This window comes from Octopus sinensis, linkage group LG13 (genome assembly GCF_006345805.1).
Source record: "Octopus sinensis linkage group LG13, ASM634580v1, whole genome shotgun sequence".
Classification (NCBI taxonomy): domain Eukaryota; kingdom Metazoa; phylum Mollusca; class Cephalopoda; order Octopoda; family Octopodidae; genus Octopus; species Octopus sinensis.
Window position 1 is genome coordinate 48,931,606 of NC_043009.1, and position 12,377 is coordinate 48,943,982.

At 34.5% G+C, this 12,377-nt stretch overlaps 1 pseudogene; it reads left to right on the forward strand.

Moving 5' to 3' along the window:
- The first annotated feature begins 6,866 nt into the window (after positions 1-6,866).
- LOC115218723 lies at positions 6,867-6,959 on the forward strand (annotated as a pseudogene).
- The last annotated feature ends 5,418 nt before the right edge of the window (positions 6,960-12,377 follow it).

Consider the following 12,377-nt stretch of genomic DNA (forward strand, 5'->3'; position numbering starts at 1 on the left):
CTGAGGACTAACATTTCTTTTGTATTCTTCATGACAAGGTAGGAACGGTTTCTGATTATAGACGTTAGGCCATCATTTTTAAGGAAGGGTGTTAGTCGATTATTTTGACCACAGTTCTTCACTCGTCCTTTATTGTATGTAATCAATGATGATGAAGAAAATCAAAAGTGACCTCGCAGAACCTTAAGACATATCACCAAGCCTTTCTTGCGAAGCGACGCTTTAGTGATTCTTACAGCTCGCTGCATTGATGTTGGGTAAAAAATGTGAACGAAAATCTAAGAAAAACAACGGTGAGAAATAAATCATTGGTTAGATGTACATGTTGCCTCTGGAAAGCCTTGACGATCACAGTTATCTCCGTGTAGCTTTCCATCGTTTCTTTCTGCAGGAAAGCGTAGAGAATATAAAACAGTATGGTGTTTCGCGATTTTAGTGTGTGAATCGAGGAAGATTTATTTGCTATTTCTAGCATATCGTGTGACTCTGTAATGCACCTGTTGCATGGATAGTATGCACGTGAGGTTGCGTGTGAATGATATAACACCAAGCAAACGTTTAATAGTAAGTTTTATTTCACTGCACAAGTAATATTGAGGTTGGTCGTAAATTGTAAATTTCTGCAACCAGCCGACGTAATTGAAGGAATAATCCAATAGTGTTCATAAATAGTTGATTTCTAAGTTCTGTACTGAAGTTTGTCAAGAAAGGAGAAAAAATACACAGTAGGTTCATATTCACCAACTATATCGGCTTATTCAAGCTGAGCAGAGAGTCGTCAAAACGACTATTATAGGCGGCAAGAGTGTATTCGCAACCGGAACGCAGGTTATCAAATTTTATGGATATTGACGCTAAAAAAAAGTCTCTAGCTAAACTTTTTATGGCAATGCTCTAGGGCTTTGTAGAATGACCTTTCACGGAATGTTTTGCAGGTGTCTCCTCAATAACTCCAACCCGTGCATGAACAAGGTTGTGTTATGTCGTGAATTAAACTTCGTAACTTGCCAACTGTGTTTTGAGTCTTGCTACACCTCGCTCTTTAGCTCACTTCGTTATCGTTGTACCGGTCGCTAATGCTTTTGTTTAGACCTAGGCCATACTTAGGATCAAAAGTATTTCAGCCGGTACACTTCCCTCTAAGTTATACCGGATATTCAGGGCTACATTATAAAATAACTACTTTTATTAAGGCGTCTAGGATGTGATTTGGTATTTCTTGCATATCATGTAACCACGTAAGGGATTCGTCGTTAGTTCGCATTGCTGTACTCGTTTTGACCGAAAACAGCTGTGCCCGTCTCGTTTTCATAATAGTATTGCACATTAGTATCATAATGAGTGTCCCTGGCTTGTATGAGATGGTAATGGATGATTGTGACCTCGTCTGTATCACTAGCGATTTGTTTCCCCTGTCTTCCCTTCTCGGGATCTTTCCTTCTCCTATGTTTCCGACGAAGAGCTCCGCTCGAAACGTCAAACCCTCCTTCTTCCCTTCTTTCGTTAGCGTCAAATAATACTTTATTTGTTCCACGTCCTTGCGTTGTTGTTTTTTGTTTTTGTTTTCTTATTTGGATTAAGTTTATATATATATATACACACACACACACACACACACACACACACACACACACACACACACACACACACATATATATATATATATATGAGCAAAGGAAGATGACTGAGGGAGAGAGTGTGACAGAGTAATAGGATAGAATAGTGGAAGAAAAGGAGGTAAAAGAATAAGAGTGAGAAAAAGAGAGAAAAACGAAAGAGTAAAAAGATAGTATAGAGTGCGCATCAGAATTACTAAGATAAAACTTACTTGGAAGGGGATGTGTGGGGTTCAATCATATGATAATGTAAATAATATATACACATACGTATATGTACATACTTACATCTAAGCGTATATATATATATAATATATATATATATATATATATATATATATATATATATATAGTTAATCCAAAAAAGACAACACAAAAAAACACAACAACGCGAGGACCTGGAACAAATATAGTATTATTGGACGCTCAGGAAAGATGGAAAGAAGGAGGGTTTAACGTTTCGAGCGGAGCTCTTCGTTGGAAACATAGGAGAAGGAGAGATCCAGAGAAGGGAAGACAGAGGAAAAAAAATCGCCAACGATACACACGCGGTCTGCATATGTGGGCACAGGGCATCACGAAAGGTGTACACCAAAAAAATACGAAGTACGTGAACATGGAATATGAACTATTTTTTCGAACAAAGAAAGACTCAAATGGAAATCAAAACAAATAACATAAAGAACGACTCTTCATCAGTTGTTAGCTGTTTTTCTACTATCGTATTTACCGCGTTTAACAACAATATACGCTTTGAATAAAACAGTTGCTCCCGCAAAACAAATTAAATAAAATTTGGGATTTTGCGATCTATACGTATATTTTATATATTTATAATGTAGTATATAAAAAGCAAGAACGCATATATACCTACACACAGGCAAGCATGCATATATATACATATATATACATGTAAGGATATATAAATATATTAAATATATCTATCTATCTATCTATCTATCTATATATATATATATATATATATATATATATATATATATATAATATATGCGTATGTGGTATATTATGTATATATATATATATGCGTATGTGGTATATTATGCATATATATATTTATATATATACTAGAGAATACAGAATATACAGCACTTCATTTCACATAGTTACACATGCACACACATATACACAAATACAAATACACACACGCACATATGCATGTATATATTCATACATATAAATATATTCACGTATATCTATACTCGATTATAATGTATAGGAAACGCTAAGTTTGGTACTTAATTTAAATATTTCACATTTAGAATATTCTCCATTTTTAATATATTCTTTAAACGTTCCGATATTTATTAGTTGTTTATGTCATAAGTGACCAGTCATAATAATATTCGTGGCGACATTTCAATAAATGCACTACCATCTTTGTTTACTATTATTGATTATTATTATCATCATTGTTATTATTATTATTATTATTACTATTATTATTATTGTTGTTGCTGTTGAGATAATATATATGCTTTTTATTTAGGTATTTAATATTGTATTTTATTATAATTATCGTCTTATATTTTAGAGTCTTTCACAATAAATTGTTGTAAGCAAATTCTGTTGAAGATATATTTTCAGCGAAGAGATGGCAACGGCCATATTAGACGCAATAATACCTAATATAAAAGAAACATTGCAAATGTGATAAAATGAAATAGTGTTATTTTTCATCCCTCTCTGCACCTCCTTCTTTCGATTTAAAAGGAACGAAGATCATTTCTTCTTCTTCTTCTTCTTCTTCTTCTTCTTCTTTCTTCTTCTTCTTCTTCTTCTTCTTTTTCTTCTTTTTCTTCTCTTCTTCTTTTTCTTCTTCTACTTTTCTACTTCTTCTTCGCATTTTATTATTATTATTATTATTATTATTATTAATATCATTTTTGTAAATATATTTTTATATTCTGTTTCATGCGTATTGAGAGTCATTTATATTTGACAGAAATAATTTGTGTTAGAGGAAGTTTTCGATGAGATAAAAATTAAATAAAATGACGAAGACAAAAGTTCGATAAAGGCAAATTCAAAGAACTATTTTTCTTCTTATTGGTTTTTTTGTTGTTGTTGCTGTATTTTTGTTTTTTTTAATTAGAAGCGCACGTGAGATCAGTTGATATGGAAATGTGCAAAATATTATTGATATGGAGGTAAAGACAAAAATATTTCCTAGCATTTAATATATATATGTTTTTTTATATATTTTCCTTATTTTCTGGCATTAGCGAAATATATCGAACACACAAAATATACACACATCCACAAACACATTTATGTGCATGCCTATTTTATATATTACTATATATATATGTATATGCGCACACACACATATATATATATATATATATATATGTGCGTACGTATATACATATATACACACACAAGCACATACATATATATATATATATATATAAACAGCCGTTTCAAAAATATCCATATGTTACAACATTTTCATTGGAAGTTCAAAATAACGTCGAAGATGATAATATCTTCCTATTTTGGCATCGAGAAGTTTCTGTTCTTTTAAAATCATATTTGCTGGTTTTGACGGAGTTTAATCTTCTCTTCGAGAATATCTAGAATCGTTATTGTTGTTGATGCTGCACTTGTTGTTGTTTATTTGTTTGTTTGTTTGTTTTTTATCCATCCTTTTGATCCTCATCTTTTTTTGTTTTATATTTTTCCCCCTCGAAATATATAAATATCTGTTTGCGATCAGGATTATTGCATAGTCAAAGAGAAAAGGTCAGAGATAAAAAAAAATTATGTATATATATATATGTATGTGTGTATGTATATGTGTATAGGTATATATATACATATATATATGCATATATATATATATATATATATACATATATATATATACATATATACATATACATACGTATATATATCCATATATATACATATATATATATGTATTCAGAGAGAGAGAGAGATAGCTAGATCGATACATAGATAAATAGATAGGTTTGTAGAAAATATATATGTGTATATATATACATGTATGTATGTATGTATGTATGTATGAATGTCAATATGTACATGTATATGTGTGTGTGTCTGTCTGTCTGTCTGTCTGCGTCTGTGTGCATTCACGCACGCACAAACACACAGACCCTCTGTTCTATATAGTTATGTTAAATATGTATTTTAATATACGTTATTTATATTCTTGAACATTTAATATTACTTCACATCTATTCTCAAACTTTGAAACATACAGTTTAAGATAGAGGATATCATGGATATTAAATGTCTGCTTAAGGATCCTGAAAGGCCGATTCTTGGCTGGCTCGATCATATCGATATCTCACATGCACAAAATCCATCAGATTCTATGTGAAATATCTAGGTACGCTCTACACGCTCTAATAATCTCGTATAGGGCGTTTTCGTCTGAAAACTTTATATTAATGATTTATTTGTAATTAATACAAATGAGATTCTTTAAGAAAATCTGCATAACCTTGTGGTACTTGCTGATACATTTTTTAAAGAGATGCAGCGAGAAAAACTGGTCAATAAGCGAAACACTAGAATTTTGCCACTCAAAATAGATTTTGATTTTGTCCTTATCCTTTTATTTTCTAAGCTTAAATCACAGCGGTTTCAATTTCGCTGGTGATGGGACATAGGCTGTTATTTTATATGGCTGTGCATTCAATACTCTGTAAACGGAACTGCTTACAATGGCGTATTGTACAACCTTATATCAACTACTGAAAGCGTGCAAGGGTTAATGGAAAATAAGTGAAACACCACTACTTTAAATTACATTATGTAGATACGTATCGGTACGTTTTTAAATGAAAGCTCACTGGAGTCACTTTTGAGCAGTATCATTTACTGATAAATAAATCATATCTGAGTCAATTTATTTGTCTCCGTATTTGATATCAACTGATGGTAGATAAATAAATGATATCAGGCATTGCCTAGAATCTATTTTGACTTCACACAGAACTCATTTACTGATAGATAACTATGAAATCCAGGCTTGGACTGGAGCCAATATATTTGACTCTACATGTACACTACTTTTTAATCTTTTTGTCTGTAAGAAAAGGTGAGCTCATTATCATTTAGAGGACCTCTGAAACAGATGGGTGGTAGAGAGGAAAAGGATTTGAAGTCGAAGACTTAGAGCAAAAGCTTGATATATATTCTTTCTTAAGAGAATAATGTATAGCCTGAGAGATTTGGATGCTATTTCTTGCATTTGTCGGACCACATATCCATTTTTGCCGTCCAACATTAAATAAAGAGACCTATCTATTTAGTATTTTTCAAGATGTAAAAGCCAAGTAGAATGCTGCATGGTTTTATTTTTGGCGCAGTAAAGATTCTGCCAGCTCGCCACTTTTTAATAGTTTGTGATTTGGGCAGAAAGCCAGAAGTTTTGAGGGAGAGATGTCGATACCATTGACTCTCCATTAGTAAGTTGATCCTTTATTTTATCGACTCCGAAAGGATGCAAGAAAAATTTGGCTCCAGCGGCATTTGAACTTAAAACGCAAAGAGCACCGAAAACTCCCTCACACTGCTGTTTTAAAAGAGAATATATTTGATAACAGTCGTCAATCTATATTCTTCCTACAAATGCAGAATGTATTCCTTACCTGAATAGCTTTGACTATTGGTATCCGATTTAGGCCAAGGTTGAACTAAACTGCAAAAACACCAACTTTGAAACATCCCCTAACTGCATTGTCCAAAATGTTCTTCCTTCATCAATCCAGCAGCGTGAGCTTTTGCAAAAATTTCGTTGTTGTAAGACACCATCAATATTCATGCGTGCATTTATATTGTAACAACAATAGATGCATTTCACTACTTTTATTTTAGAACATATAAACCAGAATTAACAAAGCACGATAAGGTGGCAGAGTTGTTAGAGTTTGGGGAAAATAGGTTTTGCAGTAATTGGTTACGGGGACATTAACACACTAGCACAGGTCGGGAAGCGGTGGGTGGGGACGAGAGCCGCCGAATTAGAATCATAATGGTCCCGTCGGTCAGCGAAGAGCATCAGCAACCTACAGGTCTTTACGTTCTGATTTCAAATTCCACTGACGAAATTGCTTTTCATCCCTCCAGGGTCAATAAAGTAAAGTACCAGCCTAATACTGGGTTTGACGGTATTCACTAAACCTCAACCCCACAAAACTGCTTACCTTGGCCTTATATCAGAAACCATAGTTTCAAGACAACTTTCGAGTATGTCATATTACCTTCGGTTGTACTTCTAAAATTGGAACAAGCTTAGCAAGGCCTCTGCGCAAGGAAGATACGCAAATTTGTGAAACATTCCACATTTTATCTTTATGGTATGTAACAGGCAGAATGTGGAGGCACGTGGCCTAGTGGTTAGAGCAGCGGACTCACGGTCGAGGGATCGCGGGTTCCAATCTCAGACCGAGTAATGTGTGTGCTTATGAGCGAAACACCTAAGCTCCACGCGGCTCCGGCAGAAAGTAATGGTGAACTTCTGCTGACTCTTTCGCCACAACTTTCTCTCACTCTTTCCTCCTGCATCTTGCAGCTCACCTGCGACGGACCGGCGTCCCGTCCAGGTGGGGAACCTATACGCCAAGGAAAGCGGGAAACCGGCCCTTATGAGCCAGGCATGGCTCGAGAAGAAGGAACAGGCAGAATCGTTAGCACGCCCGACAATATTATTAACGACATTTCTTCCTGTTTAAGTTCTGAGTTTAAATTCCTCAAAGGTCGACTTTGACATTCATCCTTTCGGGATCGATAAAATAAGTACGAGTTGAGCCCTGGCGTCGATGTAACTGACTAGCCCCCACCCCATTACCATAAATTCCAGTCCTTGTTCCTATAGTAGTCAGACTTATTTCCGAACATTGGATTACGCCCCCTTTATTTCCGCTTCACCTCCTCTCTCGTCCAGCCTCCTTGTTGTGTTGCTGAACATACTTGAAAATGTTTCACGTATTCCATAACTATTGACTTGTAAACGTACTAATGTTTTTTGGCTTTATTTTACATTATTCTTCTGCTATTTATTTAAGTAAACCAACAATGGCGATTTTATTGCAATTACAATTGAGTAACCCTGTTATTCTTTTGTCTCTTGAGGGTAAGATAGAATTTATCAACCTCTACTGATATTCTCGATGATGTCATTAATTTTCCTATCTCTCTATTCAATCTTATTAATCTTTTCACCTTTCAATTACGTTAAAACAAAAACATTATTACAGGCACAGCAGATACATTAATATCTATTAACTTTTTCATCACGTTTAGTTACACCGTAATACGATTTTACTCTTGTCTGAGTATTGATTACCGTCTTCTTCATGTACACACACACACACACACACACACACACACACACACACACACACACGCACACACACACATACACACACAAACATATGCCTAAGTATATGTACAAATATATACACACAGCTAGAGCGGTATACATATACATCCACATGTTTATGTATGTATATACATGTATATATATATATATATATATATATATATATATATATATATACATCTATTTCATATATATACATACATATGAGTACGTACATGTCTATGCACTACACACACACACATACATACATATATATATATATATATATATATATATATAATATATATATATATATATCTACTTGCTTTCTAATTCATTATTTTCTGAGTCTGAACATATTCATCATTTTTTCTACTGTTGCCATCTCTCTCCCCTCTTCTTTCTCTCTCTCCATCTATCTCTCTCTTTTTCATTGTAGTTTACACATTTATCTATTTACATTTTTTGTACACACAAACACATTTACATATATACATAAATATACATATATATATGCATATATATATATGTGCATATTTATATATATATATATATATTGTGTATATATATTGTGTGTATATATATATATATATATATATATATGTAAATATATGTCCGTAATAAACCTTTTCCTATTTGTAATACGATCTCAAGCTGACAACGACTTTCAAGTCGTTCACATATTCGATATATACGAGCCAAGAGAGTGTGGACAAGACGTCATTGAGAAAAGTATTGATATATAGCGTGATTTCGCTTGTTATCAGAACATAAATAAATGCAGGCTCTTAGTAAGCATGCGCATATCTGGAGACTGAATTCCTTTTTCGTGCAACCATTGCTCTGCCATACGTCCATTCAAATGCACGCCCCTCCATAAAAAGCGAACCGGATGATGTGTTGCATTCTAGAACATTCTACGTTTCACGATGCTCCCGTCCACTCAGCTATGATTAAGTAAAGCTTTGTTGTGGAAGGATACTGACCACCTCGACTGACCAAAAGTGAACTTACGCATTTCAATGAAATAAAGAACGAGCAGTTGACCTCGAGTAGTTGACAGCATTGGTCGTTCGTATTGGATTATTGTGTTAGTTTAATATCGTATCTACGTTTTGCGTAGTACGGAGCGCGCTGTGTGAACATATTAATTCTGCGAAAGGTTATCCTGGATAACCATATCCAAATATTTATTTCAATAATACTATCCTACACCCTTGTGCACACCCCAACGTCGTCATAACTTTACGACGACGAGATGTTCAGACACCCCACGACATAGCAACATTTAGTGAACCGGTACTACATACAGGAGAACTATTCTGATTTTGGTCACGCATGCGTCACTAAACCGAGTAGTTGGCCCTATGATCCCTTGGATTGTAGACGGTAATGGCCAGGGTGTTGATGTTGATGATGAAAGGAGGAAAAGCAAGGTTGATCTGGACAGGGTTTTAACTCATCGACCCCAATGCGTAACTGGTACTTTATTTAACGACTCCGAAAGGATGAAAGGCAAAGTCACCCTCGGCGAAATTTGAACACAGAACGTAACGGCAGACGAAATATCGCTAAGCATTTCGCCCGGCGTGCTAACGTTTCTGCCAGCTCGCCGCCTTGTTAACGCTTTTTATGTTACTAGTAACTCATCCTATGGGCTTCTGTATTTCTTTTCTGTCAATCTAGTTTCTACAGTCGAGCTACAATCATTTAAATGGTACGTTAATTCATGAAATTAAATTAAGTATCATATATTGTAGACAATACAGCTTAACTCATTTTTTACCAACAAAATATTATATATTTAGGCTTTTTCTAAAATAATTTTGTGTTCACGACACTCAGAATGAAGTTCGGTCCTACTGAAATCTGCCGAAGCTAAATTTATCCATGATCTTTCAATGACGTTACCTGTGTGTGATTACAGGATCTGATGAGAAATAGCAGTTAGCTCTCCCCCAAAACATATAAAAAGGAAACACTGCATAAAGTTACCCAGAATAGACAATTTCTGAAGACGAAAAACAAAAAGATATAGTGAGGTCCAGAATGACCTTTGACCCTTGGTCTCTCAGCTTCAAGAGGGCAGACCCGAGGTTACACAGCAACAGCTATAACAACAACAATAACAACATGCTGTTTCCCAGTCGGAATATTTATGCATCTGTCACTATACAGAATAAATCATCTGGTAATGTAGAGTTTGCAATTACTGCACAAAAGATAATTACGAAAACTCACACCTCAGAACATAGGAATTAATTAAATCCACATAACGCATTGCGCCTATTACTTTGCACAAGTAATAATAATAATGACAATAATAATAATAATATAATAATAATGATGATGATGATGATGATGATGATAATATAATAATAATAATAATAATAATAATAATAATAATGATGATGATGATGATGATATAATAATAATAATAATAATAATAATAATGATGATGATATGATGATGATGATAATAATAATAATAATAATGATGATGATGATGATGATAATAATAATAATAATAATAATAATAATAATAATAATAATGATGATGATGATGATGATAATAATAATAATAATAATAATAATAATAATAATAATAATAATAATAAGATGAAGAAGAAGTAGAAGAAGAAGAAGGGGAATAAGAACGACAACAGTAACAACAATAGTAGTGATGGTGATGATGATGATGATGATGATGATGATGATGATGATGATGATGATGATGATGATGATGATGATGGTGGTGGTGGTGGTGGTGGTGAATTCAGTGGCAACAATTTAATAACAACAATAATAATCATTGTTATAATCACTTTACCTTGTCAATGCAAATATGTTAATGAAGGCTCTCCATCCATCACCTTTTCTCATAGAAGTGAAATCTCACACTGCTTCTAACGACGGCCATCTTTCCTGAAGAAATAGATTCACTTCTATCTTCTTTTGCTTCTATTCTGAAGATATGAAACTGAAAGTGTTATGATAAAAGAAGAGAAAGCTATACATTGGCAGACGTGTTTGTTCAACAGTCAACTAAACATAGTCGCTCGACCTGCTGGAAATAGCAGCCAAATCTGTCATAAATCAATCACACTGTGCATCTTTAGTTATTATGTGTTTCTGATGTACAAAATGTCAGGACAGTCATGACTAGAACGCCTTTGATCATAGCTGTTTTCCATACGATTGATTTGGAACTACACAGCAAGAATCACGTTTGCTTCGCGGCAACGAAAGAAAGGCGCCATAGTAGTAACTTGTCCTGCCAGTTATCGCTTCACTACGGGAAACCTCATGTGAAGAAGTTGCCCTGTTAATCGATTGGTCAATGAATACTCTTCTACAAGCCTGGAACGAGCCAACTCTGAGTGACATTGTCGAGAGAATATTAATGTTATAGTATCAAAAGGCGAGAAACAGATGGATTGCCTCCATAACACGGTATTCATAAAACTTCAATAATTTAAATGATTCAAGATAGCCACTTCCAAATACATGCACCCATCGATTTGGATAGAGGGCGCTTCGAACTGACCATAGTGTGTTTACACCTTTGTGAGTACAGTGAAAATATTTTTCTATAACAAACTGCAATGAAAAGTCATTTTGCAGGTTCGAATAAATCTCAGTCATCCTCGAACTGGTAACAATTTGACACATGTGCAATATTTCATGGCATCTGATTCCCTCAGCAAGGTAAAAAAAAAACAGTAAGAGATTAGGGAGGCGGTGAAGCAGTTATGCTTTCCTGAAAAACTCTTCCTTTCTGTTACGGTATTGCCAAATGGGGAAGATTTTCATACTTCCGTGACTCAGACGACTATACCATTGGGGGGGGGGGGTTCATATATCTAGGTCCTACATAACAAAGCCAAGAACGTGTCAAGTTAGAGGCCGGACGAAAATTAACTCCTGGCTCTCAAAGCTGGGTGTTGTACATTAAAGGTAATTTGGGTTAATCATTTGAAAATCATCTTGATACAAAAACCACAAAATACGTGATCCACATGGTAGCAGGGAGTCTGTATGTGTAAACAATCACTGCAAGTTCTCTACCTAATTCATTTCATACCACCCTTTACAGAAAAAAACCGTAAATCGAGCTGTTACAAATAACAGCGAAGTTTTCTTCAAATCGAACCATACCATCTTTAAAAAGTCAGATAACCTGGCTGGAATACTTTTGATTTGTGTCTGCTTGATCTTAGCTTACCAGCGGATAAAGAACCTGATAAACGAGATTTTGAACTTGTTACTTCTAATTCCGTTTTGGTGAAGTCGGAATAACATACAACCGCTCGTTCTCAATCGGCACTCAGTCATTATCTTTATATATAAAAGTAAGGTTGTGTGTCTGTCTCCTACGATTTAGATTCCTAACTACTCCCACATTTT